The sequence below is a fragment of the Eurosta solidaginis genome, chromosome 4, assembly GCF_040869045.1.
Source record: "Eurosta solidaginis isolate ZX-2024a chromosome 4, ASM4086904v1, whole genome shotgun sequence".
Lineage (NCBI taxonomy): Eukaryota > Metazoa > Arthropoda > Insecta > Diptera > Tephritidae > Eurosta > Eurosta solidaginis.
In genome coordinates, this window is record NC_090322.1 from 229,368,514 (window position 1) to 229,380,280 (window position 11,767).

An 11,767-nucleotide genomic window follows, 5' to 3' on the forward strand; every position below is an offset into this window, starting at 1 on the left:
GCTCGTTTTTAACGATTGTAATCACTACACGATGTTTATTAGACTGTGGGTACTCCATGGATTACTCTGATGTAATGCGGAGCTGGAGTATATGGTCCAGTCCTAGGACATCGCAATGTTAATTGAACCATATTTTTTGTATGAATTGTGGTTTATTTTGGAGCACTCGGTTTGTCCATAGCGAATACTCCATACACGCATACATGGAGTACTCCCGATTTTTGCAGGGTGCTAGCCGCAAGCTGTCTTATCTTTAATGACTTGAATAATAAACTCAGAGTCCTGATTCAGATGGTGTGCTCAAATTACATTTTTACACATACCTGACTAGATCTACAACTTTAGCCATATCTCATGTAATTTATTCATTATCACACCATTTATTCATTGGCCTAATTTCAACAACTGTTTCGCTTCAACTTCGGCAAGTTTTTTTTTGTGTTTTTTTTTTTTTTTTGGGATCTAAGTATACAAATATATTTATTTATTCTCCATATGAAACACGTAGCCGTTGGATATTAGATTTACTTAAAGCCCCAATATTTGCTTTCTCGGTATTTTTAATTTTTTCGTTATCGTTTATAATTTACAGAAGCACTATTTGCGTTATGTCTTCTTCACTTTTAGCACTGGACACATAGGCTTTATTTCTGGTATTGAAACGTTTTTATACTCAGCGCGCTTTGCACACAGATCATATTAACTTTGATTGGATAAAGATTGGTTGTACAGTAGGGCGGGTCGATTTTTAATACTCATTGCTCTGTGAAAATCGTATTCTAGGGATCAAAATAAGAAACTTTGCCGAAGGAACCATACCTCTAAAACGAATTCTGATGCCCCCCCCCCCTTTGGATCGAACTTTTGGGTGGGGGCAATTTCAATTCTACCTGCTGTGTCTTGTGGTGGCTTAAAAAAACAACACAAGCAATTTTACGATCTACAATTGTGTCACAGTGATACCTTCATTTTTTAAAACGGTTGAAAAAAAACCCACACAACTATGTTTACGACATGAAAATGCATCACAGTGATGCCTTGGTTTTAAAAGGGGGTGGTAAAAACGCTAATTTCTAATAATTTTTTTAAATTTATTTTCTATTCCTAAGTTAAATTCATTTTTTCATTTACATATGTTCTGAATAAATAAATTTCTAAAGAAAAAAATAAACTCCAAAAAGAAAAAACATAGGCATTTCAAAGTGGGGTTTTTGAAAATTTGCCCCTACGACCCAAAGGTGGGGATATCAGAATTCATTTTAGAGGTGTGGTTCCTTTGGCAAAGTTTCTTATTTTGATCCCTAGAATATGATTTTCACAGAGCAATGGGCGATTTTTTTGCCACCCCACAAATCGACCCGGCCTATTGTACAGGTATAAAGGAATCGAGATAGATATAGACTGCCATATATCAAAATCATCAGTATTGAAAAAAAATTTGGTTGAGCCATGTCCGTCCGTCTGTCCGTTAACACGATAACTTGAGTAAATTTTGACGTATATTGATGAAATTTGGTATGTAGCTTCCTGGGCACACATCTCAGATCGCTATTTAAAATGAACGATATCGGACTATAACCACGCCCACTTTTTCGATATCGAAAATTTCGAAAAACAGAAAAAATACGATAATTCATTACCAAAGATGGATAAAGCGACGAAACTTGGTAGGTGGGTTTACTTTATGACGCAGAATAGAAAATTTGTAAATTTTTGACAATGGGCGTGACACCGCCCACTTTTAAAAGGAGGTAATTTAAAAGTTTTAACATGCCCGTTTAAAAAAAAATTTTTACGGTCAAATTTTAACAAAAAATTTAATATTTTTACAGTATATAAGTAAATTATGTCAACATTCAACTCCAGTAATGATATGGTGCAACAAAATACAAAAATAAAAGAAAATTTCAAAATGGCGTGGCTCTGCCCTTTTTCATTTAATTTGTCAAGAATACTTTTAATGCCACAAGTCGAACAGAAATTTACCAATCTTTGTAAAATTTGGTAGGGGCTTCCATTCTAGGACGATAACTGTTTTCTGTGAAAAAGGGCGAAATTGGTTGAAGCCACGCCCATTTTTTATACACAGTCGACCGTTTGTCCTCCCGCTCGGCCGTTAACACGATAACTTGAGAAAAAATCGATATATCTTTACTAAACTCAGTTCACATATTTATCTGAACTCACTTTATCTTGGTGTAAAATATGGCCGAAATCCGACTATGACCACGACTTTTTCGATACCGAAAATTACGAAAAATGAAAAAATGCCAAATTTTATACCAAATACGAAAAAAGGGATGAAATTGGATTGGTTTATTGACGCAAAATATAACTATAGAAAAAACTTCGTACAATGGGTATGACACCTAACATATTAAGTAGAAGAAAGTGAAAAAGTTCTGCAGGGCGAAATCAAACTTTCACTCCCTTTTAAAACCCTCATTAATACCTTTAATGTGATATCCATATCATACAAACACATTATAGAGTCACCCCTGGTCCACATCTATGGCGATATCTCGAAAAAGCGTCCACCTATAGAACTAAGGCCCACTCCCTTTTAAAATACTCATTAACAACTTTCATTTGATTCCCATATCGTACAAACACATTCTAGAATCACCCCTGGTCCACCTTTATGGCGATATCTAGAAAAGGCGTGCACCTATAGAACTTAGGCGCACTCCCTTTTAAAATACTCATTAACTCTATTGATTTGATGCCATAGAACTATGGCCCACTCCCTTTTAAAATACTCTTTAATACCTTCCATTTGATACCCATGTCATACAAACACACTCCAGGGTTACCCTAGCTTCATTTTCCTACATGGTGATTTTCCCTTATTTTGTCTCCAAATCACTCAGCTGAGTATGTAATGTTCGGTTACACTCGAACTTAGCCTTCCTTACTTGTTTTGTTTTGTTTTGTTTTAGACGTGTTCGCTTGATCATGTAACATATTTTTTATCAGTTACATATTTTTTTTTTTACAAATTTAGTTATATTTTTAGAAAACATACATATATCATTTACAACCATACACTCATTTATGAAACTCAGTTGGATTCGTTGATTTTAGCGCTGCTTCTATAACAGCCGAAACCCCTTACGTCTTCTCTTATAACCACGATTCATTGTTTCCTCAGAATATTTAAAACTTTATAAGTACTTAGTTTAATTTTATGCATTTCGCCTATCGTTTTGCTTTTTTAATTTTTTATTTCGGAAACACTTTTTTTTATTTTTTTAATTCTCAAATTTTTTTTTTGCCTTCCCTGCTATATAGAGTAGAAGGTGTTAAGGCTGTTTGCCTTTTTTTGAATATCTATTACAGTTTATTTGTTTTTTGTTTGCTGTAAAAAAGAAAAATAATTATTTACAAACAAATCTGCAAATATGTTAGATTTGGCTAACTTTCACAGAATTTTTCTGATAAATTTTCACTGCGTCTTTTTCACACTTCACTTTTTTCGTTTATAGTTCTTGTTGTTGGTTTTCTGTGACTGCTTTTTAATTAAAACGAAGGGCGTGTGCCTGATTATTGCTGTTGTTGTTGCTTTGTCGTAACAGTTGTTGTTATTCTTGTACATACATCCTTTGCTTTTACTTGTGACTTCGTCTGAGCATCTGTAACCGTGGCATTTACCGAGAAACAGGTTAAGGTGGAGCAGTTCCAACAAGAACAACACAGTGAATTATTATTTTTTCTAAATATTTTTTTTTGTTGTTTATTTTGCCAAGGAGCTAACAAAAAATTTTAGTTTCCACTCAATTCACTTTTATTTTAATTCTTGCTAAGATTTTTCACTTTTTCTTTTGCAAAATCTCAGCATTTTGCGTTACGTTGTTAATTTGACAGTATTAATGTTGAGTGTATGTGTGCGTGTGCGTATACCGCAAATAGATATACCTAAACATAGTAGGGTGGGCCGAAAAATACAAATAATTATAGGTTCTAAAGTGTTGGGCCCTAACAGGATCGTTAGTATAACCAACAAAAATTAAAGCGTACAACAGGTCTTTAACGTGTCACGCCATGTTTCCAAATGCAAAATTTCCAAAAAAAAAGTTGGAAATATCTCACATTTTCCTTGAATAAATGCCATTCGGAGATATCGCGACACTTTAAAAACCTGCTCCTGTAATTTATTTTTTGTTGGTTACATTAAAATTGCTGAAGTCGATTTGCTGTGTGAGCGATTAGAGGAGAAATTCTGGTTATTGTCACATAGCTAAACAGAGCGTAACTTAGTTACTTTCTTATTTGTTAACTGTCGCCGTTTTCCACATGGGGGACACCCTCTTCCTCTGCTTCCGATAGAAATACTTTCTTAGCCGGAGCGTTGTCTTTAATTTGCATAACATGGCCTAGCCAGCGAAGCCGCTGCATTTGTATTCATTGGACGATGTCTGCGTAAAGCTCATCATTAAATCTTCTTCGGTACTTGCTGTCGCCAAAGCGTAGAGGTTCGTAAATCTTTCGAAGAACTTTTTTCTCAAACGCTCCCACAGCCGCCTCATCTGATTTTATCATGGTGCATGCTTCTGTATCATATATTAAGATGGGTAAGATAAATGGCCTGCAGGGCATGATTTTCGTTTGCCGTGAGAGGGGTTTACTTTTAAACTGCCCACTTATTTACTTAAATTGCCTTGAATTTATTGGTATTAATACTGGTTCCAAAATAAATGAAATCATTTAAAATTTCAAAATTATGGCTACTAACAGTGGGTTGGTTGCAATTAGAGATATACGCCGCCGCCGTCGCCGAGTTTGGTCGTTTTTCGCACGCCGAATGTCAAAAATATCGGCGCGGCGGCGGCGTCCGGCGCTTTACTTCACATTCTACTCGTTTAAGACTGTTTAGATCATTTATTGTTCATGTCGAGAATTGGTCGCATATGGTCGAAAGTGGCATCAAGGTGCCGATTTTTGAAAAGATTTTATATTGCGATTGGCTGAAAGAATAAGCGAAATCAGTGATGCAAAATCCTTTAGTAAGTTCTAGCGGCATAAACACTACTCGGAAATTATTCTTACCTCATACTTAAGTTGACGATATATGTGCGTAAGAGAAGGGTTTGAAAAATCATTTAGTCTTACATTCAAAAATCTATTGTTTATTTGCGAAACTATACAATAACGTCTGAGATGTTAGTTTTGAATTTCACACTTCGTCTTTCAACACCCAAGTATCTCTAGATGCGCCGAGGATTATGCGATTTTCACCCATGAGTTACGCAATGACATCCACTTAGACTGCTTATAATTTCGAGGGCGGCATCCTTGGCCGAATAGTCACTCCTTAACGTTTCAGGGTGTTTCTCTGGTGTAGCTCGGCAGCATAGCGCGACAAAAACATCCGTTAGAAAGTCTTCGGAGCTACACCCAGAGCTTCGAGGAAACTGACGTCGACGAAGGTACATACGAGTTCGAAGTCGCAGTCCTATAGCTTCTGTGCTGGCATATGGTGTGAGGGTCAGGAAGCCTGGTAGCGACTGGTGGTCGGGATTGCTACTGTTCGCACACCGGAATTGTAGCTCGAAAAACTGGATGCGCCACGAGAGCCATGAGTATTAAAAGACCATTAATAGCAACCGTAAGTCGCATTTTTGCGTGACCGCCAAGGAGCCACAAATAATTTAAAGAAATTGTGCTCTCCACGATTATTAGGAGTTAACCCCACGTTGCACGAGATATTCAGACAAAAGTATGACCATTTTATGAATCTCTATTTCTTTTCAGCAGACGCAGCAGCACCAATTCCAAAGACCGGGGTTAGGTTCGAAGGCTCTCTGGAGTAAGTGAACGAGGACAATCCCTCCGCAAGGAGCTACTCCTGAACATTTTTGAACGATCTGCGAGATTTTGCGGTAAAACCCCGGATCTTCCCGAAATGCCAAAACGTTAAATACATACAAACAAACCATTTCCTAAATATAATTTTTTTAAATAGAAAAATCAAGCTTTTTAAAGTAAGAACACCGTCGTACGCCGGCGCACCGCCCACGCCGCCGCCGCCAGTATATAATAGAGTCTACCCCGCCGCCGCCGATAGAGTGATCGGCGTAAACCTCTAGCTGCCATGGCGCAAAAGCGCCGCCTCTTGGCTTGATGACAGCAGGTACTTTGTGTTTCCCTCATTCACCACCAAACCCATTGCGGCATATAGGCACCTCCTTTTCGTCCTGCCGGTTTCAAGATCGACGAAGAGGAGATGTGTGTTAATTCTCTTATTAAGTTCTCGCTGAACATCGGTTACAAATACGCCGTTTTCGTTGCTACAGGAATTTGCTCCGGACTCAAAACCTTTTGTCTGATGCCGAATTTTTTGGTGAAATTTGCGGGAGTTATTCATATTTCCAACAGAGCGTAACAGTGCAACTAAAGTTCTCAATGTGGTCACATAATGGTACATGTTACCGGAACGTAACGAACCTATAGCCGGCAAAGGACCATAAACACTGATAACACACCCATAAAGTTTCGGGGAGTTTATTTAGTGTTAAAACAACAACAGCAACAAAATTATCTTCCATGTTCTTTCGAAAAGATAACCTGATGTAGCTTTTTATTTGTAGTTCCATGCATTCGAAGTCACGGGTTCGTTTAAAAAGCCTTAATTTTCTTCAGCGCTTGTTTCCAACTGAAGGCAGGTTTCGAAATGATGCGCTCCGATGTGTGTGCACTACCAGGAAGTATGTTTTCGATTTAATTTTCATATTTGTTGTAAAGCTAAGGACTGATCCGCATATTTTAGAGTGTATTATCGATGTGTATAGTCCTTGAGAGATATACCCACATAGATCTGAGCTAAAAACCCAAATATCTATCAAAACTTTTAGATTTTTTCTGGTAAGATTAGTCTAGAATGAACTAGCTGCTCGGCTAGAATCTTACAACTGAATGTGTCCCGGTCTCGTGCTACCATAAGTTTGCTCGAGAACCTAGTTATATTACAAAATAACCCCACCCGCTTGGTTAAAATGAAAAGTTTTCAAGGGCCCATTTAATTTGCTGCTTCTAGATGTGATAGCTATATCACTCCTAATAACTCGAGTCTTAGTCTGACGAGGTCAGGATACGGGCATGGAACTTGCCCGTTTCCTCCAGAAATTTGGTTTTTCTACATCTGCTATCACTGACGCAAACGATAAAATTTACGACAAGCTAAAACTTACGAACTGGAATTTTAATTCAACCAGATTTATTGGTAGGATAAACCGCCGTCAAAGTGGTGTTTCCAGTTTGGAATCATTTGCAAATTATGCATATATTTTTTCGACCTACCCTAATACACACATAGTGGGCGAAGACGCCCACGGCCTACGTTAAAGCTGTCGTCGCGTCGTACCACGGTTACGGAGTTAGCCACTCAGCTCGTGGCTCTTGTACACATATATACATATGTATGTACTTGTGTAACAGCAGCCAAATCAGCTAAATTTACCAACCATCCAGCCAGCGCAGCCGATTTGCCTGCTACATGAATTGAAAACCTTAAACTAAAGAACGCTTTCTGGTGTGCCAGCTGTTTGTTTTTTTTCAGCAATGAAAAATTTTCTTCAAAGTTGGCAAAAAAATGAGATTATACATTTAATATTTCACAAAATTTTCTTTTAATATAAACTTCACATCGACTTTCGGTTTAGTCTCAGTGTAAAGCAGATTTTTTTCAGTGATATTCCTTTTTTGCACAGGGCCTTGCCCATAAACGCAGCGAAAATTTTTCACACATCATTTTTTTTTTACATCAGACTTTCTTTCTGCGCCTTACTTTGGAAATATTCGCTTTCTCACTTCACTGAAATTGACTTTTTTCATGAAAATATTACATTCTATTTTCAAATAATTAATTTTCTTAAGTAATTTTTAGATTTCTTGGCAATTTTTACAGCTAAATATGTATTTGTGTGTAGGTTATGTGCACAGTATTTGCTGCTTTATACTGCTGCTACACACTTTTCCAGATGCGTTTTGGCCAACCACCGAATACCGTGCACAGCGCAAAGAAACTTTTTATTCGTCGTCATCGACGAGGAAACGTACTCGAATAAAGCATAGAATCACAGCAAACGAGATAGTAGCTAGTTAGGCTAAAACTTTGCTTACATTGAGCATATGATAAATTGGTTACGAGAATGCTGTGAGCTTTGAGATGCATCTCTTTAGATGCCCTCATCTCATTCATTATAATTCCCAAAAGGCAGACAAACATCTAATATAGTGTGCGCGCTCCTCGGTATTTTTTTTTGTTTTTTTTTGGATGCTGTGTCGCACACGCATACCGTAACATTTGGGTGGAAAAGCTTTTTTAAACAACCCCTAACGTTGCTTTACATAAAATTTACGTACAAAGCTCGCATCCGTAGTAGTCGTAAGTATGAAAGCTCCGCACTAAGCAATCATAGTGAAATTGAGCATGAGAAAGACGGCTCGTTTTGAGCGAAGTTGCTGTTGTGACAATTGCAGCCCTAACAAGTATGTTTGTATATGTATATTTATATGTGCTTTGCTCATTGTACAGTTATTGCCACATAAGCACCCAGTCACCCACTAAGTGATAACTTGACTCACACTGTTGCTAAATTTAAACATCGTAGGGCATGTGGGCTGTCTTCCGTAAAAATAACATTATTATGTATTATTATTAAGCAGTAATGCAGTGGGACCTTCAGTAACATTCATTGCGCTTCCATTTATGTATATACCCAGTTGCCTTAAGTACATATCTGTGGCAATTGGATAAAATAATTCGAGTTAAGATAAAACTGATACGTTGGCATCTTGACAGAAATCCGTCACAGACCCCCAAATCGCTGCCACAATATTTAGGAAACCACAATGATGAGTTAGGGATAGTTTTTTAGTTATAGGTCAGTTTATCATCATTATCACAACTCGAAAGAGGTTGCTTTGTAAAATTGCCCCACATATGTATCTAAGTGAATTCATGCTTAAAAGTCAGCATTTGTTCAGACTTTATCTTTTGATGGTACTTTGAATAATGTGCGATGTTTTTCTCGACTAGTGCTGCATTTTGTCCAAGTATGTCAATGCCCACGACCTTTATTTTGATCTATTGTGCTTAAACTTTCACTGTATATGTAGGCTTGTAATGTATCTATTTACCTCCTCAGTTGTTTTAAACCATATCCCGAGGGGATTAAGAACCACGCCACAAGGATACGGGGGTCTCTGCCTTGCCACGTCTACGCATTTGCAGAGAATGTGAACTGGCGTTCCATACTCCAGCTCACAAGGCGACATATTTTGTGTATCCGATAGATTTAACCTACTTAGGTTATATCGTAGACTGTTCCGTATGGTACCCAGTGAGAGTTGGTAGGATAAATTAGTTCAGGTGATATTTTCGTTGCTGGCAACTTTTCCTGTATTGGCATTCAATCCAATGTTGTCCGAACAGCATTTTGTACTCAGTTACTTATACTTTCCCTATTGTCCGCCTTTTTGTGAGCCCACAGAAGAGCTCTGTGCTAAAGAATAGGTAGTCTAACTGTCCCTGGTGCGGGGAAACCCATCCTAATAAAACATTGTTTTTGGCGCCCAGATGATTAAATACTCCAATGCATTCATTCAATAGCTTAGAAGTAGGCTGCCTTGCTGTGTTATATAATGAGGATATTTCTCAAGCACAAGCCTCTTCAAAGACATTTTCTATCGCAAACTTCTTTGCATGAATGTCTGTCTGAAATATAGTGAGTTAGCATCCTATTAGTAAAAATTTCTTAAGGTTCGGGTCATGGATTCCAGTTCCCGTTTTTCTGTCATCAGGTTTTGATCCATCCGTGAACCAGACCTCTGAGTCAGGGTCAGTATGTGGATTACTTTTTTCCCATAAAGTTTTCTCCACAATGGACACATCAAAATTTCGTGAGATTCTGAGCGTAGGGGCTATTGAAACACGTGGTTGGTTGGTTAGTTGGAGTGGCGAGTCCCAATTGACTGCAATTAGTGCTCATGCGCCGTTTTGAAAGGGTGTTGTAAGAAGACTAATAAACATTTTCAAACGCCTCAGGGAAACCCGTCCCCCTATATCCATCTTGTGGAGTTCATAAATTTGAGAAGGTCTCCCGGCCTAACATCCTTGAGTACTGGAAGGCTTTCGAAGAACTTGAGCAGATGTTCAACCGTTTCTTCCACCTCCGGACGCTTGCAGCTGCGACAGGAGGTATTCTATTCCAGTACCATCCATGCCGCATGTACCCCAATTGTCCAATGCCCCGTGAGCACCGCAACTACTCTGAATATTTCCCTTCTGTTCATCTTAAGGACAGCTATAGATCGTTTTTCGTTATATAATGACAACATGCTCTTGGAAACTCTACAGATCGGCAACCTATTCCCCCTACATTTGGCCTCACTCAACCAGTGCTGGGAGATGCGACCATTGATAAGTCCCAGGGGTGCAAGGGTCTCCTTCGCTCCTGAGACATCAAGAGCCGCTCCACGCCGTGTCAGCTCATCCGCCATCTCGTTACCCTGTATGTTTCGATGCCCCGGCACCCATATCAGGGTAAAGATCTGCTTCTTCACCTGAAACATGGCGCTCTCCCTACACTGCCCAACCTAGTTTAATGATATCGTCTTTGACTCGATGGCCCCAAGAGCCGCCTGGCTACCCTGCTACCGTTAGCATTGATATCCATTAACGCTTTACACGCCTCTTGGATAGCGAAAATCTCAGCTTGAAACACGCTTGCGAGTCGGGAAGCCACATACATAAGGCCGTGGGCGGGCGAGTCGCAAATACTCCCGCTCCCACTCCGCAACCGTCCGTGAAAACCGAGATGTCGAATCTCTAAGTGATCCCCCCATCTTTCCAATCTTTCCTTGCGGGGAAGAGAATTGTGTAGTTTGTGTCGAGTCCTTAGGGCCTCTTTGGATCCCGTTTCCTTGATAAAGAGATTTACCGGTGGAACATTACATACCACGTTTAAAGCTTCCGAGGGGTACGACCTAATTGCCCACGTGATCGCTCCGCAAGCAGATCGTTGAACTTTCCCTAGCATGTTAATTATGTATTTCACCTCTACCGCCTTCCGCCATACGTAGTTACAATATGGAATTTTTTAAGAATTTTCTTATTACTTGCATACGATTTATCATGTTTCTGGTCTTTGGCTCAGATCCTGTTGCACATTTGTGATACTAATTTCTCGTGGTAAGTTCCTCCCCAAAAACTCTATGTAAGGTGAGCCATTCCTCGGTTGCATACTCTTGACACATTTGCCCCTCGCAGCTCCCGACTGACTTTCTTGGCTTTATTCTAACTTGTTCGATAGCTAGGTATTAATTTGTATCGTGAGCGGATGAATAACCTCCTAGGTATTAACTTGTATCGTGAGCGTATGAATAGTCTCCGTGAATTTTTCTGACTGATAGGCAAATTGATTTCTTCATAGAAAGAGTGTGTATAGGTTGACCTCCTTGATATTCCGAACCAAATTTTCTCCATACCATTTCGGAGAAACGAGCGGAGGCTAATTGGTCGTTATGTCGGGGGCAGTTGCTTGTTGTTGTTGTAGCAGTGCTTCGTCCCATCCAATAGGTGCGACTGATCACAAATTGTCATCAATGTCCTATAATGGGAGTCCAAGGAAACTTGCCGTTTCAACAAGGATGGTCCATAACGAGAGGGTTGTTCGAGGCGTTGGTTCCACATTACAATTGAAGAGATGGTTGGGGTCATTGCAGTTGGGACACATTGCAAGCAGGACACGTATTTGGTATGTCGGGG

At 39.1% G+C, this 11,767-nt stretch overlaps 1 protein-coding gene across 11 annotated transcripts in view; it reads right to left on the reverse strand.

The window, feature by feature from the left end:
- The window catches only part of Lrp4 (LDL receptor related protein 4), an 80,720-nt gene extending 72,683 nt beyond the window's left edge, over positions 1 to 8,037 (reverse strand). For 4 of the 11 annotated variants that reach the window (XM_067784985.1, XM_067784980.1, XM_067784975.1 and 1 more), the window contains exons 1-2: positions 7,784 to 8,037; positions 3,047 to 3,358 (exon numbers count right to left, since the gene is read on the reverse strand). The gene's annotated coding sequence lies outside the window, so the exon portion shown is untranslated. Of the gene's footprint in view, positions 1 to 3,025; positions 3,359 to 7,758 lie in introns of all 11 variants that reach the window. The other 7 variants (XM_067784984.1, XM_067784981.1, XM_067784977.1 and 4 more) reach the window with 6 other exon arrangements.
- Between the last annotated feature and the right edge of the window lie 3,730 nt (positions 8,038 to 11,767).